Raw genomic sequence first — 22,766 nt, forward strand, 5'->3', positions numbered from 1 at the left:
CTATGCCTTTTTTTCTCCCATACACCGGGCTTAACACACAGACACACACGCACACACAGACACACACACACACACGCACACAAGCACACACATACACACCGGTCGCCATCTTGCATCTGATTGGGCGATGTCATTTATAATGTCTGTCCACATCAGGGGACAATGTAGGGACCTCGGTCCTAACAACACTTCCCCCTGTCACGCCCCAGTGCCTGATGGGTAGAAATAAACCAACTGCCATGCAGCAGAGAAAGCGACAGCGTCACGCGGCTAATATCCACTATGAATAATGACACATTGCTATTGCAACTGTTCTGCTTCTCATCTGCCTGATAAACATTTGGGAATTGAAAAATGCAGAGGCGATGTTAATCTGCTTTCGTAAATGCAGTGAATGCAACGCGAGGAGAAGTGAGGTAAAAAAAAGAATTGTACATTGTTGTTGGAGGATTGTGTTTGTTTTCTTAAGCCTGTGAATGCTCTCATTTTCTTGTATCTTTAGAAAGCCCACACAGGTACAGGGAAGGTCCAGAAGAAAAGAGTCGCAGGAAAAGGTGTAAAAATTCCTGTTAAATACAAGAATATGCACTATTGTTAACATTACAATGCAAAAGTCAATGCAAAGCATGAAAGAAAAACATGGTGTAAATTATGAAGAACAGGGTGGAGGAGCAAAATGTTTTCTTAGGTTTCGATATATACAAATATATATAAATATATATATATACACACTATACCATATATATTTAAATAATATGCACTGTAAAATTATTTTTTCTTCTTGTTAGAGTTTCACTGCAGCAACCAAATTGATTATGCATCTGAAATTTAACACATGCATAATGGTATTATTTGTTTTTTATTTCCACAAATAGAAATATTTACTATGATGAAGGAAATTATTTTCTGATAAATAAATATATATATATATATATATATATATATATATATATATATATATATATATATATATATATACTTGATATAATTGTATTCAGAACATAATTTAATTAATTTCAGTTTAATTAATAATTAAATGGATACAAATAGGAATTGTGTCTATTATTACTAGACTAAATAAACACTACTATCTGAGACATTTCCTTTACATGTTGACAAACAGTTGAAATGTTTAGGCCTGATAAATAAGAAGACGGTTTCAATAATAAGAACAAAATATCATCTTATATAACATATTTGTATGCATGTTTTGGAGTTTATGCATTTCCAACAGATGTGCAGATAATGTCATTTTCCCCCATAGAAGATATCCCCTTAAAAAAAAAAAAATTCTATCAAAACAAAACAAATAAATTCATATAGATATTTAAAAACCAATACACAAAGAACGCAATTGTGACATCACAACATGAATATTAGATGTATACTTGTGCTTGGATTGATTGCAGGGTTAAAGCGACCACATGTGAAACCTTCATTTAATTCTATTCTTCTGTATATGCTCATCACTTCAAATGAGAAAGACATGAAAGGTTGATTCAAGCCTTTAAAGCAGACGCCAGGGCCACTAACTCCCTCCCTTATACCGCTTCCACCTCCTCAAAGGCAGCTTGACTCCTGCATGAAACTCAGGAACATTAAACAGGTCCAACTCAATTCTAATGGCCCTCTAGATTTCTGACCACACAAAAAGGGGGCAGACACCAATTTGCATTGCCATTCTGGTGTTCAGTGGTGAGCAAGCAATCTCCATGTGTAATGAGTGTGTTGTTTGCCACTCTCCCCTCCTGGTCAATAATTACCAGCCTTGCAGCCTGAAGTGAGTCTATTTTAGGACGGGAACCCCCTGGTTCAACAAGCTTAACTCGGCCATAAACACACCAACCTTTTCCCTCCCTCTCTCTCTCTCTCTCGCTCTCTCTCTCTCTCTCTCTCTCTCTCTGGGTAATCCCACTTTTGTTGGTTGTGAAGAGGAAGTAAAAGGAGAGAGAGAGAGAGAGGGAGAGAGAGAGAGAGAGAGAGAGAGAGAGAGAGAGAGAGAGAGAGAGGGAGAGAGAGAGATAGGGGGCTGAGGCCAAAGCCAAGGAAAAGATTCACGTCACCAAAGATCAAGAGGTTCATCCCTCTGTCCTTCTCTCACGTGTCTTTGACCAACTTGTGTTGCCGATTCGGGCTGAAATCTCACAAACCACAGCACAGGTATTTAATTCACGTGGCCACACATCATATGTAAGTCTACTGGATTGACCAGAAACAGTTGAGTTGATTGTTCGGTAGTCCCCAGGAGCTGCTTTATGCTAATGCTTGCATCGATGCCTACAAAGCCACCGCCGCTGTCCAAAGGCACATCAAGGAAATGAGAGAGCAAGCCAAGCCTTTGTGTGCGCCGTGTACAATAAAGGGAGGATTTAGAGGCCTTGCCGGCCAACCGCAGGGGACGAACAAAATGAATGAAGTGAAGCGTAGTAGGGGTTGGGGTTGGGGTTGGGGTTGGGGTTGGGGACTCTGCCATGGCAGGTTGGGGTGGGGTGGGATGGGGGGACTGGATAATGCACCCCCTCCATAACCTCCCTTCCCGCCCCGTCTCATCAGGACAGCCTATATATAACACAGACACGTTTGGTCTCTCCAAAGGTCACAAAAGGGTAAAACTTAAGAGGAAAGATGAGAGCACTGCTGTCATAAAAAAAGAAAAACGTGTGTAAGGGCAGAATAAGTGGCTATTCCTCTTAAGCCGTGGATAAAATATTTCAAATTCAATGATGCAGTGTCCTGGCCACCAGGGTTCTGGATTTATTGCTGGGGTCAAAACTCAGTGACGATCAATAGTCAATCAGAGTTATCAAACACTAATTATATGAGGACAATGTCCAGATGTACTTCACGGATTTATCGTCCAGCATTTTGTTATTTCTCAGCAGAATGTAATCTAATAGCTAGAAGACTGGGTATTAAATATCACTCAATGGATTGATTTAGTTTAGACTTAGATTTTAATGAATCATGTAAATTATGTAAGTCATGCTGAATATAGTTTTAAGCAAACCTTGTAATATAAGAGTAATACAAAATGTTAATTTACTTTATTTAATATTGTATTAATGAATTCAATATTGTTTTTGGTTATTTTCTACTGACAAACAAAACAAAATAATGCAGGTTCTTTATTTGAATATTTCATTTCGTATCTAAATAACCATGTTAGTAAAAGCAACAATGAAAGACTGAGCAGTGCCTCATTGTGTCTGTACAAACTAGAGACCTCACAGATCTGCTTTCAAGAAAGGACAAAAAAAAACTGGGGGGCTGCTGGAGAAATGTGGTGTAATGGAAGCACTTAATAGACATGAAAGGTTTATACTTGAAAGCCCCATCATCCCCCTTAATGCATATCCATTTGTTTATTGAAAAGGGTCTTCATTAAAAAACAAGTTGGAAAGGGAAAGAAAAATGAAAAACAATAATTATGTTGATGGCTTAAAAATCGCATCAAAATTAAGATATTTATCAGAAGCAAGTGCACTGTAATCCCCTAAGTGCTTAGTGAAGTTCTTTTATAATGCCACAGACACGGCAAAAGCAAAAACAAAAGCAACTCTCAAAGAATCTCCACCAGTCCTCCTCTCCCTGCTTTGTTTCACCATCCATCTCTCCCTTCAATCAAGCTCTCTCCGTTTCTGTCTTTTTTTTTGCCTTTGCTCTGCCTTTTTTTATTCAGAGAAAAATGGTCTAATTGCTCCTGAAAAGAAGAAAGGGGAGCAAAAGGAGAACACCATCAATAGCAAATCTCTGAGATTGAATTTTGAATTTCCTCTCATTCTTTTTTTTTTTCATACTTTCTCTTTTAAATTTCAAGGGCATCTGGACGGTGTGTCAATCTGTCAGGGAACGAGCCTCTTGTTCTCTTTTCTCTCTACTGTACATCTCCTGACGGCTTACCGTAGCCGAGATATGCATCTCCTGACCTGTATGTTACATTCATAGTTTCACCAGTGACGACCAGTGATCAGCAATGCCCGGATAACTAAAGGAAAAATGGTACATCAGTATATCAATATATATATATTATATATATATATACGTGTGTGTGTGTGTGTGTCATGGGGGGTGGGGTGGGCCATGGGGTGATTTTTCTGCCCCCGTAACCATGACAACCCTCATCTCCAGAGCGTTGTAAGGGAAGGGATGGCGACTTACACTCAGGGAGGTTCTGATGTCTGAGGTCCTCCTGGTTTCTTTTGTTGTGCATTTATGTCATCTGTGTGTGTGTGTGTGTGTGTGTGTGTGTGTGTGTGTGTGTGTGTGTGTGTGTGTGTGTGTGTGTGTGTGTGTGTGTGTGGTGGACACAATTTAATTCAATTCCCTATGAGTCGTTTAATTGTATATTATTATAAAACATCACAAATAATGTGAGGCCTGGTCAAAACTTAATTTAAAAAAATGATGAGTTTTATTTTGATAAGCAAGGCCAGGTAGATTTTATAACATATTTTCCTGAAATGCATAAAAAAAACAAACGTAATAAATACTTTCGGTAGATATTTTTTTGATGCACCGATTAATCAAAACCATCCGAAATTAAGGCATTCCAGTATAACAGAAAAACTTTCTCTCTTTAAACCAAAACCGTCACCAAATGCAACATGCCTAAATTGCATCTATAGCCGTAAAGATGTCTTAGATCAAAATGGCCTTCTATGAATTCATATTCAACGCCGCCCATCGTACATAGGCAGGAATCCAGATAGGGGAATATGAATGTCAGAGGGAACATTTTAATCATTTGGCAGGGTTGGAAGCCCAATCTCCAAACATCCACATTTTGACACACAATCTCCCTCTCTCTTCCCGCCCTCCCTCCTCTCTATCCTCTGGTTTCATCATCTCATCTCACACCCTTCGTGTCTCAGGGACCTATTAAATCCCCCCTCCCTCCCTCACCACAACACCTCTCTCTCTCTATCTCTCTCTCTCTCTCTCTCTCTCTCTCTCTCTCTCTCTCTCTCTCTCTCTCTCTCTTTCTCTCTCTCTCTCTCTCTCTCTCCCTTTCTCTCAAATGTCACCTTCATTTTTCTGTTCATATTTTCGGACTTGAGCTCCCTGCAAATGGTTTAATTTTTTTCGGCCCTCACCACCACCTCTACTGTGTTCACTGTGGTCTTTCCTACAAGCCCAGCTGATGGCAGATAGCAGGGGATGCCTATGAGGCCTATGTTTATGCACATGTGTAACAGTGTGCATGCATAAATGTCTATAACAAGATACTATTATGACTGATATTGTTTCCCCTCTTTTCCTAAACCCTTTTTATGTGTGGGTCGTTTAAGAACAAGAATTGCACTTTATTTTAATCCTTTCAACCATCAACAAACTGATAAAATAACTGCTATCCTCATTTGGCCCCAACTGGATCAAAGTTTTCTTAACTACAATCTCATGTTGTTATGGATTAACTGTTCATAAAAAAACAGCACTGCAAATGTTTTTTGTTAGCGTCTCTACTCGCAGGCTTGTACAATTTTGGCGGAGCAGAGTTCTTTGTCTGCCAGGCCTTGTGGAGTTGATCACACAGTCTAGGGTTGACCTCACTTTTTTATAGAAAAAGCTCAAACGATCACAACAATGAGGCTAATGAGTCAGTGCTCTTTCTTACATGTCAACTTTTCAGGAATGTACTCTTTAGGATGACATTCCTAGCATTAAAACATATGATTTTACATGAAAAGTGTGTGTTTTTTAGGACAACATTGTGTTTCTCTGCAAATCCATCTAAAAATACCACTGAAAAGAACTCAACACAATTCTGAAATCAGGAAGTAAACACGTTTCTGATATTAGTCCAGTGGAATTTTTTTTTGTAGTAGTAGTAGTAGACGTAGTACTATAATATTATGCTATGAAAATGTTGTGCCTGGCTGGTTCATCTTAAAATCAAACGATAAGATAAAAGAGAGGAGATGTTCAATAAGATATAATATAGCTTTCATGGTCGCTCTGTCTTCTCTTACTGCAGAACACCGCTATTGCTATCGTCTGAACCTTGTTTTACTGAATAAAAACATATATCGGTGTACGGAGGCAGTGATACCGAACACCTTTCTGTTAATGCCCCTTGATAATGTCACTTCGCTGCTATAGAGTATTGTAGCTTACCTTTACTCTCATCCACCTTTCTCTCTATCACACACACACACACACACACACACACACACACACACACACACACACACACACACACACACACACACACACACACACACACACACACACACACTCACCGCAGGCTTTGCAGACTCCAGCTGCTGCCAAGCGCTGCATGAGGGCATAAATTGTTAGGTGTTGGCCAGTAATTCTAAAATGCAATCTTCTCTACTCCTTCCCTGCTATCTCTCTCTCTCTCTCTCTCTCTCTCTCTCTCTCTCTCTCTCTCTGTGTGTCTCTCTCTCTCTCCACTCTCCCTCTATTCTCTCTCAAGCTCATTCCTACCTTGTTTGTCTCTTTACTTGACCTTTCTTTCTGCATCTCTGAATGTAGGCTTATATGGTTATGTCTCTCCTCTCTTTCTTTTTTTACTTCAATTCAAAAAGGCTTTATTAGAGAATAAGAACATAACTGATGGAAATCTGCAATTATATGAAAAGAATAATAATACTGTAATAATAAGCAATATGTGTGTGTTAATGTGATGTGCTTTGTGGTGGCTTGCTGTGTGGGGGTCACTCACTGTTCCTCAAAGTGTGGCAGGTAAATACATCACTCTGCTGCTAGACTGCAGCTCTGTGTGAGCTCTCCCAGCAGGGTTGGTATTTTGTTTATATTGGTTAGGTCGTCAAATTCGGGATGCTTCTCTCTAGTGCTGCTGCGATTAGTCGGAGCAATCGATGACGTAGAAGCTGAAAATGCTTGGACACCTATATATTTGAGTCGATTCTAAAACCTTTTTAAATATATTCCTCTCAGAAGTTCTCTTATATTCATTTTGAAGTGGCGGGGCTGATGAGCTGATGTTGAGATTTTACATGAACATTAATATCCTTGGCCCTCATGTATTACAGAGTGGCAAAATCCATGGCCGCGGGCCACTGACCCCGGCAAAGAGCTACAGAGCGCGTCCATGAAGCTGCTGTACTGTAGCGACTACGGAAGCCGCGGTGCTCGGCATGGGCATCACACTGTACACCAAGAGCAGAGGAGAGACAGAAGTGAACATAATGTTGTCGGTTCTGGTTAACAGGCTCGGTAGTGAATCACACGAGTGCTGACAGATTGTTTTGGAAGTTAACAATGGGAGTAACAGGAACCAGCTTTAAAGATGACGTCTTTTCTTTGCAAATAAGTGCGGTGGATGTAATTTATGACGATTTGAAGAATGGTTCATGTGGATTTTGAAAAGTAACTGATAACTAACATATAAAAAGGAGATGTAAATTTACATTTGAGAGTCTAGTGTGATGGTAGAGCGGGTTAGGTTTGGTTCATCAAAATGAAATGATACACCCTCTTTTGGTTATTTTAGCCCATTTATTTTTTTATCATGTTGCTGTTGCCAGTTTGAACCTGTGGTTGTGCATTTTGATATATAAACTTGTTAATGTCAATTTGTTTACATTTTGCTTTTGTTGCGTTATACAATGTCCTACATTTTGTCAAAAGTGAATGAACATTGCCTAAATTACATCAATCAATTAGATTGTTTTGTAGGAAAATTAATCGATTAATCGATAAAATGGTCGATAAATTAATCGTCAGAAAAACAGTTGTGAGTGCATCTCTCTCACTATGTTATCTAATGACTGCTGAATGCCCCCCCCCCCCCACACTGACAGAAAACAATGTCCCCATTCTGAATAAATTCTGCATTACCTCTCTACTACTCCGCAGAGAATTAATGCGAGGCCATAAAGAGAAATACGTAAAGACAACAAAAATAAAGACAACGGAGTGAGAGCGAGAGTGAAAAGATAGTGACAAATGAGAAACCGAAAAGAGAGAAGGAGGGACAAGAGAAAAAGAAAGACTCCCTCTCTTCTCCACCACCACAACCACTTCTCCACACCACTGAAAAGATGGAGTCAGGGAGTATATGAAAGAGAGAGTAAGAGAGATAGCAGGCAAAGAGAAAGACTATTTGTCTCCTCTCTTGACACAGTGGGATGATAATGCATTTTAATGACAAGACCTGAGACTGGTTTTATGAGGGGATGGACACACGTGTGCACCAGCACACACACACACACACACACACACACACACACACACACACACACACACACACACACACACAAGGACACAAGAGTCATTACCCCTCACACCCTCTCCTATGTCTCTCTTAGCACATTCTTCGGTCAAACCCAAGGAAGCACCAAGCTAGACATCATTCCCTGTTCAGAGAGGCAGAGAGGGAGGAAAGGAGTTCACAGTGAGAAATCTGCAGGAAACTATGGGAGAAGGCAATTTAGAAGCAATCAGAGGGAAATTTGAGGCGGATTAGGCTGAGGGCTTATAGGAGCGGGGACCCGACGCTGTATCCATCTGTCTATGAGAGGCCTTCATCAGCAGTCATCTCCTGGCTGGCCAAATCAATCTCTCCTCCTTACCCCTATCCTCTCTCCTTTACCACTCTCCTCTCTCCCATCCTTCCCTCTCTTCCACTTATCTCCCACTCCCCTCTTGACCCAGTCCCTAACATTTTACACTCAGGTTCAGTCAGATGGTCTTATCAAGAGCAAACTGCAAAGAAAGAATAGGTAAGCGACAAGCGTGTTGCTCAAGAGCACATCAACAGTCGTGTGCCCAGTTAATGTGCCCCCTGAGCACATCACAGAGCAGGCATTCAACCTGTGATGTGTGTAGGCCGATAACCACCAGGTCTCGTTACTATAACCATTTCCTCCACTCCCTTTCTTCCATTTCCGTAGTGAGAGAAGTATTTGCGTGTGTGTTCTGATGACAGCGTATGTGGATACACGTGCTTGATCATACAGGCAATGTGCACGTAAATGATGATGTGGGAGTTAATGTGAAATCTGCAGCAAAGCACTGACTGTACCTTAAAAAAAATGTAGGACCCACAGTAGATATCTACTTTGAAATGAATTGATTCAGTCTCCAGACACTATTCGCCCAATTACCTATATTATCTTCTCTCTATCATTTACCATACATCTGTTATCATCAAGTCTCATTTATGAGGCCTATTTCATCTTTAGAGAATTCTCATATAATAGAAAACTGATCTCTTCTGCTTTGGTATTACTTTTGACTATGGCCCAATCTAGGAGCAGGCAGAGCTGAGATTGCTTTAATATTCCCTCAGTTTCATCTTGTTGCTGGCATAGTACTTTGTATTAGAACAGGACAGTCATAGGGTTGACTAACCAAGAAAAAAAAATCAAGTTAACTTTAAATGTTAAAACTTTATAAAGTAGGCCCTGTGACCTCTCACAACAAAAGTGCCCGTGGGCAAAGCATTGAAGTCCAGGAGGTCAATGCCAGGTCTGCTCAGCAGCCAACAAAACAAGTCTGTAAAACTAAATTGTGAGTGTGCATTTAAATAAACCTCTAATTGCAGAAAGCCCCAAGCTATTAAGACTAATAACGTTGTTTTAGTTAATCGTTTGTGTTATATGAAATGCTCTGTTTGACCTAATTAACTTCACACTTCCCAAAATGAACTGGTAAAATTAGAAGAAAGGATCAAGTTGAAGATCAAAAAGTTTACTTACAGTAAGTCTGCTTATAACGTTTATAATGTACGGGTTCACACAGTGTCACTAATAGGGCTGGATGATATGGCAGAAAAAATCTTTTCCAATACCTATATATATATCAAACAAAATGAAATAGAGTGCTGCAGGGATAATGTATTGCCAAGCCTGGAGTTAGCATCACCCTGGTTCCCACAAACATTGGGAATTTACGACTGAATTATTGCAAAATGATAAGTTCTGTGGTGACCACAAGTTAATGATACTTGCATGTTTTCCTCAGCAAGAAAATCCTCACAAATTAAAATCACTTTCATGATATTTGAAGCGTAAATGCAATTACCTGAAGAAAAAGCTCACTTTAGGTTGTATACCACAGTCGCATGACTACAACATCACCGTCACTAGCTTCTACCTGATTTTGCATGTTCGGTATAATGGCGCTTGACAACCTCTATAGTCTCATTTAGCCACTTTCGAGCAACAGCCTCAGGACACATACAAGCTTCAAGGAAGAAGGAAATGCAAGAGTTTCATAAAACAAAACATGAACATCAAACTTGTGTTAACAGCCCTTATTTCAGGCTTCCAAATATAAAATCCATTCAAAAAACCCAATGGGCTCTATCTTTCACCTGGTGCAAAGTGGCACATTTAAAGGCATTAAAGAAAGAACATAATGTGTTCCTGGAAAGTTGGCACTAAGGTAAGTAGGGCTGAAAAGTTCCCTCCAGAAACTTGAGTAACTCAATTACTACAAAAATGATGAAAATCTATTTGTTTAATCAATCTAACTATATCCAGCGCACTGTGTTTCCACACAGATGATTATGAAGCACAACAGGCTGTGGATACATGCCGTGAGGAAGACATGAAGGCTTGGTTACTTGATTTGATGGCATGGTTTGCAAAATCAAAGAAGAGACAGAAAAAAGTAAGCTAACAGGCCGGAGAAAATGACAGAAATCGTCCAAAGTTTGCGATAATTTCAATCTGAAACAAAACCATGACTCTGAAAAGTGTGCTCATCGTAAAAAACAAACTAGCTTACCACAATAACGCAATGTTAATGATTTAGCGTCTCAGCCGAAAGCTGCATGCAACCGGTCCATGGAGTGGACCAGACACAACATTAATGGCACCTGTGACGCTCCACTCACCAAAAGTCTGACGCAGCAGGATTCAATATCGCACTTGTATATTGCATGAATATGGCACTTAAACCCACTAAATTGATTAAATTAACAGTTTGTAATAAAAATGTTGATTTTTATAAAAAGGATCAAATTAGTTGTTCATTTTAAGAGACCTGTCTTACTTTCTCTTTTGTATATTTACTATTGCTCTTTAACTAAGCAAAAGTATTTCTCAAACCCTTGATGCAATAATCAGTACAATACTTGATTACTAAAATAACCGATATCCGCATCCCTGATAAAACCTAAAATATCTGCTGTGTTTTTGTGTGATTCTCTTTCCAGTTTGCTATTCATAGCCACAAATAATGAACAGAGTATCCCTGTGGCTAGAGGTAAGGCCTCATGAACACTGTTTATCCTTCTCTACGTGATGATTTGAGCTAAATGCTGGTGTCATTAGCAGATGCTGGCTCATAGCTGGGAGGCACTGGTCATGCTTAACGGTTAGCATTAAACTGCTAACGAAGCGCATGTGAAGCCATGCATACATGACATTTATTACATTAAACAACAACACCCGGGTGCTGCTTAGAGCAAGACACTGATCCCTTGTTGGATAATGTATAATTACCCCAGACAGTGTAACACTGGTACAGAGACATACATGTGCACACACACACACATACACACACACACAGGCTTACTAAGGCACACACACACACACACACACACACACACACACACACACACACACTAACATGCAGAAGGAGTCACCTTTACATAAACACAGACACACATGCAGGCATAGCTTCTGCATTAGTAGCATTTATAAACAAACATAGGTCACATTGCACACCAACGCACTCAGTCACGATGAAGATGCTTTGGTCTAATGCAACTTTCTTTACTGTTTAAGTATTCCTAAACAATGTGAAGCATCGTTTTATCCCTTTTCACAGTAATTGTTGCTAAATAGATCACCTAAGGGGGGCACATTTTCCTTTTTACATAAATTGCCTTGGACCGTAAGTATAATTATTTTGTTTTCTTTGGTATTTGTAAAAAAAAAAAGTCAGATTGAACATTTACTGTAAAATAAATGTATTGTATAAAAGGTGAATTAGCAATGTATGATTTATAAAGGGCTTAGTAGGACAATGTAAATGATAAAAGTAAATAATGTGATTGAGACAATAAAAGTTTATAACTGAACATTGTTGGCAAATATACATTATATTGTTTTATCTCCTTAACTTTTTATTGTTCAAACCTGTCCTCAAAAACAGCATTTAAGATGTATTCAAATATGCATGTTGCGAAGTCGTAAACATTGTTGGGTTATCAAAAGGTTCCAAAGCCAGCAGTCACGCTAGGAGTTAAAAAGATCCCCATTTCTTTGTATGCCTTTGGGCTACATTGATAGTGATCTCCTGCTGAGATGGAATTAGCCATAAACTCATTTGCAGTGCCATGACCTGGATTATGGGAAAGGTGGGTCATGGCAGATATGACAGTGTGCTTATTAATATTCAATAAAACAATGGAGGATGATACACTGAAAATCAAAGTCTCAGCAGGTGGGGCCTCGTCTAAGGTCTGTTAGCATTGAAAAAGACAGAGGATTACCGTGGTGACTATCTCCATGTCCACTACAAAAACTACTTAAACAACAGAAGTAAATGAAACAACTTCAATGTTTTCATGAAAATATAGACAGAAAAAGTTGAAAGTAGTAGCAGAAATAAGTCACTTGGAGTGCAGTAAATGATATATTCTTGGTATAAGTTTCTTCCATCCGGAGAGAAAATAAAAACTCTTTTTGCCCCCCCTGAGGAGAAAAAAAAAGTCCTTTTCTTTATTCATTGTTCCATCACACTTGCAAAACAACAAATCTAAAAAGTTAGTGGTACACCTTTTGAAAATGAGTTACGTGTGTGCTTAAACTTAAATGACCTAGAAGCAGATTGCTTCCAGTCAAATCCCGCCGACGATACATTCGCGATGCTGGATATTCATTACCAAAGAATCACCGGATGTTTACGCAAGACAGCTGATGGAAAATAAAGAGAGAGGTAGGAGAACCGAGAAGGAGTGTGCATAGCATGTGGAGGCCATTATTTTTGGCGTGCTCCAAGGCTGGGAGAATTAGAAAATATCATTCTGTCAGGGTGATTTGATAGTGCGATGAAAAATGTCAGAAGTGGAGATGACAAATCATGGTGCTGAGGAGAGGGGACTGGGAGACAGGGGATGTCATTTGTCATGAGTGCCATTTGACTGCACCCCTCTCCTCCCTCCCTCATCTGCCTCCTCTTCCACATCCCACCCTTTCTCACAACCCCCCTTGCTCTTCAACTTGCTCCTCTTTTACCTCTTTCGTAGTCTGCCTGTCTCTCCCTTCCTTTCTCTTTTCATTGTAATGATCAATTTGAACACATTCTACACATCTCTCATCTTTCTTCATCGTCCCTCTCGTGCACCCCTTACTCTGCCTGTCTCTCCTCAATATTACCTCCGTTTTCCACCTACTTACATTAACAGCAGTTCAGTTCTTCTAACTTTGTAAAATATTTCTGACTCAGCGCACAAGAAGAAAGAAATCAGATTATTTATGGGTCCCCCCCCCCCCCCCCCCCCCCCCTTGTCTTCACATCCTATTTTTCCCCAATCCTCCCATTTCTTCGTCCTCCCCTTCTCTTCTTCCTCACAGAAATCTATGTTCCCTGTGAATTGCATTGGGTGCAAAGCGCGCAAACCTACATAGACATGAAGCGCACACCAACGCTCTTGATATAATGCATGCATATGCTCGGTCAAAATGTCAAGCCTGGTGACATTTCAGCATTTTATCTTACATGCCGTCTCTTTCTGATCATGAAAAAAGAGGTTAGCGACGCAAACTGCACCACAAACATGGCAATCAAATCGTTTTAATTTTAGACAGCAAGTGAAATTTGCAAAATGAAAAGAAATTTGTGACTCGTAGTATTACAAATTCCACTGTACATGTTTTGGCATCCTCTGTCCAATGCAACATGATGATAGGAAAATTATTAGGAAAAGCCTACACTTGGAAAATTCACTCATATTCCTTTTCCTCCTGCTGATTGTCTGTGTGTTTCCCTCATTGCCCTCGATTCACCCTTTCTCTCCTACAGTATCTCCTGCCCTCCTTCCCTCACCAGTTATTCCTCCCCCCTTATCCCCCTCCTCTCTTTCCCTCCTTGGCCCATCAAACCCCTCCTTCCACTGTAGCCTCAAGGTGCTCTGTTTCTGTGCGTGTGTGTGTGTGTGTGTGTGTGTGTGTGTGTGTGTGTGTGTGTGTGTGCGTGTGTGTGTGTGTGTGTGTGTGTGTGTGTGTGTGTGTGTGTGTGTGTGTGTGTGTGTGTGTGTGTGTGTGTGTGTGTGTGTGTGTGTATGTGTGTGTGTAAGAGAGAGGAAAAGAGAAAATAGATGTGTAGACTTGGGTGCATGCATGTGTGTTAATGTGTGAGTGCCTATGTATATGTGTATGTACGTATGTGCTGTATATCTGTGTGCATTTTTGCATCAGGCAGGGGGTGTCAGCGGGTGGGGAGGGGGGGGCTGTTGCTTTGTTGCGTCTGGCCATCCTCAGTGTAGCGTGGTCTGTAGCACCGTCCAGGGCCTTAATGCTGGGGTAATTAAGGAACAGCTTCAAGGTTGCATGGACACAAGACAATCCAGGCCTAATGAAGTATCGATCGGCCACATAGGGGCCCATGCTTGGACTAAGGCAAGCTGACATTCATTTAGAGCAGGGCCACTGCAGGGAGAGCAAACACACACACACACACACACACATCACAAAAGCAGGCTGATGACAATATAAGAGACTCAACGGCACTCGGTTTTAATCACATGGGAAACAATGAAGAGCCTCGTTTAGAGCCGCTGGGTTTATCTGTGTGTATGTGTGCATACACACTCGTGTGTGTCCCTCGATCTCCCTATCACACTCTGAACAACCAATAGGAGGCTCAACGCAATCTCCCACTGAAAACAGTACTGATTATACCAATGATGATTATGGTGATAATGATTGTCCTGCCATCAGCCCGGTCATTACTGTCTGTTGTATAAAGAAAATGTGTCACACCTTGCAATCAATGTCATCACCATTTTTTTTTTCAACAGGAGGGTAATAACCCAATTCACATTATCTCAACCTATTATATTTACATTTTAATTTTCTCACATTTAGCAATGTCTGACAACCTCATCCAATGCAATTTCCGCTCAGGCTGCACATCATGATACCTATATAGATTTTTTGGGGTTCATATAGGTGGATATAGATCTGGCAGCGATGCAGCTCCTGAATTTGGCTTGATGTCATCGCCATTAGTGTTATCTTTTCTGAAAGTTTAATCTACGTTGAACACGGTAAACACGGTTTGCCTTGTGTCCCGGGCATTTAGTTGACAGTGTATTACACGGACTGAACAGGTACATTTGAGGGTTTCGGAGTCCTGCTTAGGGACACTTTGACCCGACACATGGAGGCTGCCGGCACAGTAGCCAGAAATCACTCTGGTGACTTTTTCCTTTTATATGTTTTTTGGTGTGTATTTTTTTTGTTTTGTTATTTTCATGAAATGGTCTCCATTCATATATGCCATTTCAAAAAATATGACATGTGCTCTAGAAACTTTTCCCATGAAAGCTTAATGTGGGCAGCAGCATGACTCGGCCGGGGTAATGTACACTGTGTTCTTTGGACTGTACCTTTCATTCACTGCTACATTCTGTGTACCTACAGGCCTACATATTATATTCCATGAAAAAAAGGTGTAGCTGTCAAATGTGACTTCACTCTAGTTGTGACTGTCATATTATGTGATATTTGTATATTTTAGATAATATATAGAAACGAACTTTGTACCATTTAAGCATACACAAGTAATTAAAAGTCAATGATCCCACATCAAGCACTCTGACCTAAACTTACTCTGACTGTGGGCCTGTGCATGCTCTTGTGCATGCTTTTGTGCATGTGAATACATATATACAGTATGAATGGGTGCATGTGTGTGTGTGTTGATGTGTGTGTTTGTGCACCCATAGGGTCCACTGTTACAGTTCCCACCTCAGCCAGAGGCTTGGTGATTATGTCTCTGATTGACATATGCTTGGATTCACATCTACTGGCCTACTTCTGCGCTGATTGAAGACTTGACTTCTCATCTCCAGACAACTTTATCAAGGCAGTAATGGTCAGACAATCAGACTGACAGACAGAGACAAAAGAATAAAGGGGAGAGAGAGAGAGACAGAGACGTAGAATGGCCGGGTTGAACATGAATGATCTTGATTATAATGGGTATAAGTGCTGTTTTTCTTAGAAAACATTGATGCAAAGAACCTAAATCTCCCTCTCTCGTCCACTCTCTCTCTGTGTTTCAGACAAACACACACACACACACACACACACACACACACACACACACACACACACGCACACACACACGTTCCTAAACCATGCTCCAAAAAAATCTGAGTATAACTTTGCCATTATAACATTGATAATTGCGCAAAAAAATGCACTCCTTGCACTCTTTACTCCCACAACAATAGAGCTACATGTTCAGTGCCTATTATTTCTCGTCCTTGTATTCAAATGTATCTAAATGAGAGATGTTTAGATCCACTCTGAGCTGGCAAAACAGTCTAATGCTGAGAGCTACGCAAAGATGGGGCACTGCTGTCCAACTTATATCTATAACCATGATTTTGAGGACATAACCCCACTCTCACCCCCGCAGTCCAAGCAACTTTTAAACCTGCAGTTAAAGCGCTGACTTCACATTACTATGCCCCCCCTTCCTCCCTTGATCTGGCAGCGTACTGTGAATTTTTGAGCAGCGCCAAAATGCTCTCATTTTAACTGATCGCTCCAATCATATGCAAATGTGGTAGGCAGGTGGGGGGATATCTTTCAGCGGTAATTGGCGGTTTTCTAATGGAGACTTCGGGTGTCAGTTGGAAATATGTTTTAAGCCTTAATGAGTTTTGACGGGTCAGATCAGAAAACTGCCTGGCGCGCAACTGTGTGTATGAGTGCGTGTGTGTGTATGTGAATGAATGTGTGTCTGTGCACGGGTCTACGTTGCAAAGCCGAACCTGATGCATTTTTAAACAGCACCAATTACCCCACATAGTGAGTTTTACTGAAACATTTTTATTGTGTAATACCCTTCACATATAGAGACATCAGCATTCATTAAACTCACAGTCACAGCCAGGTGATATCCAAAGTAATCCAGAACAAAAGGGGCGAGCGACTCAAATGGATGCTAAATGCAACTGACTCGGGAGGGTCAAATATAACCTTTCATATGATAATCGCATGTATGCACTCGCACCAACTTCATAAAACTAAATTCTGATGTTTCATAAAAAAGTAAAAAGAAAAAAAAATAACAAAGGATTGTCGATCAGAGCGTTTTAAAAAGCGAGTAGCAGTTTTATGTTTGAAAAAAAAAATTCACAGCTACACATATGATAGGATTGTTATCACGCATTTCATGGGTGCATAAATACTTAGCCAGGCTGGTATACACTGATTCAAATATACCTGTCTGTTTCTGTCTGTACAAGTATCCATACAATAACAGTGTTACAAGTTTTGCCACAAAACATTCAACAATTATTCATTTTACATCGGTCAAAATGCAGGGACATCCAAAAGCTCCCATTAATATGCATGTGTCACCATCCCTGCAATTTACAAAGCAACTTATCATTTTGCCCGGGAATAAAAGTGCAGCAGAGGCAACAGATTGCTTTGACACTCCAAGTGGTTTTAGATTTATTGTGCATAATAAACACATGAGCAGGTTTTGAATGAAATCATCCAATGCATCTACATCTAGTTTTACTTTATCTGTAGTGGGTGCGTGTATAAACGAACTGAGTAGACGGCGGCGGTACTTCTGCACTCTGATAGATCGTAAATCATGTGAATTATAAATCATGGTTTGTTTGGACGTACAGGAGGGGGCTGAGGAGTGAAACTGCTGTCCAGTTTATAAAAGTGCGCATTAATAAGAGATGCCCTCCTGGGTGGTCGTAAATACAGAAACATGAGGTGGCAGCTGATGATTTGGGTTTGGTGAATAAGATGATGACTGATTCCGCAGAGGGAATGGCTGCTGGAGTTTCTTCTACTGGCATCAAAGGACAATCTAAAACATTATAGGCTGGGATGGCAAATCAGTATTTGTGACCATCAACAGTTCTTTCACAAAGCTGCACTCAAGGGGGCCAAGGGAGCGACAAGGTGACTTAGTGGATTTGAAGACTGTTAAGTCAAGTGTCATTGTATTTTGAGTTATACAATAGAATGTCACATGACGTGCTCAGTGTGGTCATTTCCTTTTAAAAGTCACATTGACAGTCGCTGGTTCTCTTGGTTCTCTTTTCAATGCATGTGTCCTGTGTCTTGTAATTTCATTTTAAGGATGCATAATAAGGCAGAAACACCTTTTTTAACTTATTATGCATTGATAAGTCACAGACACATGCTTCTTAAGTCCTGCAACATTACTTGTATGTGCTCTACAGTGCCAACATGCAAAAACAGCAAATCAAAAAGCTTTAGCTTGGTGAGTTTGATTCAGACTTTGACAATAATAGTAATAATAATAATAATAATAATAATAATAATAATAATAATAATAATAATAACAATAACAATAATAATATGTATCTGTTAAACCCGTCAACTGAAGCCTTAACTTCACTATGACATGACACTGACAGTTGTGGGGCAACCCAATATCACTGAATGCTGCAGCCTGCAATCAAGTCTCTCTGTGCGACTGAAGAGTTAAAAAAAGAATGTATTTAGCAGTACTTTGCTAAACAAATGTCCATGTCAATTTATGCCATGTGGAAAAAAGTAGGACAGCATAATCCTTTAGCACAAACCCAATCTGGGAGATCTGAAGAGTACGTGATTAATTCTTTGGTATTAATCATGTAATTCTTTCATATAAAACAAAGCTTAAGCCTTATTTGCTAAGATATTTGACCTTGGCAGAGAGTTAAGACATTACAGCTTGGATTTAAAATGCATCTAAAGATTAAAAATGATGGTTGACTATTACTGAAGATTATAAACCCAAGGAAAATTGCTTTTTCATTTGGAAACAAAACTGATTTTAGAAGGGAGCTGCGGGGTCAGGTGGTATATGAGGTGACAACTTGAGCTAGAAGACTGCATATTTTCTAATGCATATGAAGGTTATATGGAAGATATGTTACATACAAACATTACATTGTGTATTTTCTTCATGACCACCCCGTTTTCTCTTTTTTATCCGAGCATAGAAATTAAAGTAATACCCTTATAATAGAAACAAGATTTGTTCTAAATTTATGCTTAACTGCTTGAGGCTACGCGGCACCTCAGACACACTGAGTTTATTTGATCTTTGCTCGTTGAGGGGAAAAAATCCTTTATGACTATCAAATGTGTCTCACTCTTTCCCCGTGAATCTTGTTTACCGATGCTACCACGTGTTTATCTGTGAATGAAAATGACTCTGGAGACACCATGCACTCCTTTGCCCCAACAACAACACGTATTTCTTTCATTTCATGGTCTTTACAGAGGGTAGGAAAAAAGTGAAGTGAAAGTACAAGGTCGTTTTGAAAGACATCGGTTTTATAATTCATGCTGAAGTTAGACGCAGGTCTTGAACTTGAACCAGGGGCCTCACAAAAATGTTTTATTAAAATGTATTGGTCAAATAGCTCATATCTTGAGGGTCCCTTCAATGAGGGATCAAGGAACCAATGTTTACTATTCATATGAGTACAATAATCATCAAATAAGTAAACAACTTCTCTCAGAAAATGAAACACAAAAGCTTTTGTGCGGGTTATGCAACAATCAATAATTTCATCATTATTGAATGCCCACACACTGCAAGACGCACTCAGAACTTGCCTGTGATCAGCCCTATGTTGCATAATCTGCGCGCAAACACATAATCTTGTGTCAATAACATCTTCAGAAAAAAATAGTAAATGCCTGACAGAAACCTCGTTTTATAAAATGTTCTCATCTATGTAATTCCTACAGTAAACAGTAAAACTTTGAAAACTTCTAAAGACTTTACTCAATTTAACTTTTTTTGGATTCTTGCAAATACATTAGCTTTAGTGTCTTTACCAAAGGCTGCTAAACCACACAAAAAACACCACAATTTCTAGGTTATGTTAAAAAGTCAGTATCTAACATCACAGCCTTCATGAAAATGAATGTAAATACTGTAAGTCCTAAATATGATATGAATGAAATACAGGCAGAAGAGTGCAAAACAATAATGTCTTAGGATGAGGTTATTGTAAATCAAAAGGCAGCCTTTAGAATAAGTGAATTGTTTTTATGTATGGGTATTATAAAACCCAAGGATTTGGTTTCATTTGCCTTGATTCAAGTGTGACCTTTGGTCTGGTGAGCTGTAAGCATAAGCATATGAAATAATTGTAAGGTCAGGGTCGGTGATTGTTTTTATTTGGATTTAAGATTAAATAACTACATGTTAACATGAAGATGTTAGATTTAACCCTGCATTCAGTTGATGAGTTTGATAATGGCGGATAAAGCACAGAATATCATTATAGTTGATGTTATAACAGTGTTTCTCAATCCATCAGGGAGTGAGTGCTGTAAAGAGAAGGATTCAAGATTACGTCACACAACCTGTGAGTTGCCAACTTTACATTCAGATAATGGAACCTTGTTGTTTTTGTTTCAAGTTATTCCATTAATTTCTGCTGATTGTAACTTTAACTCTCAAAGTCTTGCTTCTCTTTAGATGTCGGGGCTTGACTTTGAAGGATGGGGCATTTGTGATGTGAAAAAAAAAGTGGGGCCCGGCCTCTGAAGCAGATGAGCCCAGGGGACAGCCCGACACGACATGCACAAATAACTTGTGTTGACCTTGTGGCTCTGGGCAAAAGGCCTTCAAGGTGTATGCAAAAGCCGTGCAGACAGCTCAAAAAGAAGGGTCTGCTTTTGATGTGAAGTGTGTGTGTTAGTGTGTGGGAGTGTGTGTGTGTGTAGGGGGGGGCAGTGTGCATTTTTCAAAAGCAACCAAGGATACCCATAGGCCTGAATTCTGTGAAGCTCTTTGATATGGGTGTCTCAGAGTGTTTATAATTACAAACAAACCCGATCATGATTAAAACATTGCTACAGAGCAGAGGTGGCCGGGGAAAAACTGATCCGTCCCAGTGTGTGTATTTGTGTGTTTGCGTATGCACATGTACCTACAGTATGTGTGTGTCTGAGCATGAGCTGGGCCTCGCAGCAACAGGGGTGGCCTTAGATCTCACGTTGATATCATCAACTGTCGCCAATGTGAAGGCGAGCCATACATGTGATCAGCGTGTCACACCTGGAGGGCTGACAGCCAACAGCGCCCATGTCTCTCAGCATGTATATTACGTACGTTTGTGTGTGCGTGTGTGTCTATGTGTGTTTTCATCATGGCCATGTTTCAAACAGAGCATGTTTCAAAGGGAAGACTAATCCTCAGAAATGAGGCATGAGATCAATATTCCCATGTTTAATTGGATGCCGACTGATTTGGCTCAGTAATAGTCGACATGACATCCCTCTGTCATGGCAATATAGGCCCACATGTCTGCCAATATGACTCTTGAGGAAAGAGTGTAAGAAAAAAGGAGACAGACAGACTGGCAGAGGGACAGACAGACAGAGAAAGTAAAAAGAGTGGAATTGGCATTTGACTTCAAAGTGTGAGGACGTTATGATTGCTCAAGCCATTTAAGGAGTGGTCGGGGAGAGAGGAAAACCTCAGGGGGTCGTCCCATCATCATATGCCCCACTTGACGCTGTGATTTGGTGATTTTTGTCCGGAAGCCATGTTTTGAGAAGGGGGGGGGGGGGTTGAAAGAGCTGAAGAGAAAGGAGGGGAGGAAGACAAGGACAGAAGGAGTCAGGAAAAGAAGATGGGTGGGTGGGGAGGAGTGTCGGGACCACTGTCAAATGGTTGAGATGTTTCCATGGCGACAGTAATGAAGGGTCTCAGGACACCCTCAGGGGATGCAGGAGGAGGGGCCTGGGCAGGGGTGGAGGAGGGAGAAGGGAGAGTGATGGTGACGAGGATGGGGGGGGGGGGTCAGAAATTGAAAGCTGGAGAAGGAGGCCTGCAGGCTTTTTTTCTTTTTTTTTATGCTTAGACAAACTGACCGTGTTGACACACATTATGCTACAATGCTGTCATGGAAATGTACTCTGTGATGTGTTGTTAACATTCATACATCACATAATTCTGTGTAAAAAGCGCAACTCTGGTGTGCTCACGGGGGTTTTCTATATTGCATTTGCCACAGAGAACTGAACACAGGGCATATTTTGAGCAAAATGTAAGTAAGATTGTATTTGTTTGGATCAAAACTGGATTAAGACTTAGTTTATATAAATGTACAATCCAACAATAACAATAAACATCAGATGTAAAAGACAACAAATACTCACATCTTTTTTTCATAGCCAACCACCATTAGAAGCACTGATTTGTTTGTTGCAAGTTTCTTTTCTTTTTTTTAAGGAACCCTTTTCCCTTAACTACCTCCCTCTCCTGCAGTGTCACTTCACACAGCATTTTTTTTTTTAATGTAAATTGATGCACATAAAGTGGAATCAAAGTTCACAAGCACTAGTTCCGACAGAACACGCAAAATGCAACGAGGTTAGCACGGCAAGCGGACAGTCACGCAATGATGAGCGCAAATGAAACGGCGGGCAGACCTGTTGGTTCCCGCCTGATCAGCTACAACTTCAACGGAGAAAGAGTTGTATATGAGATGAGGCCGGTGTGACGGCATTGCTCCACCATTGTAAAGTATGTGAGTGGAACCAAATGTAACACGGCTTGTAAGTTACATTTACAAGCAATAC

This window comes from Echiichthys vipera, assembly GCF_963691815.1.
Source record: "Echiichthys vipera genome assembly, chromosome: 21".
Lineage (NCBI taxonomy): Eukaryota > Metazoa > Chordata > Actinopteri > Perciformes > Trachinidae > Echiichthys > Echiichthys vipera.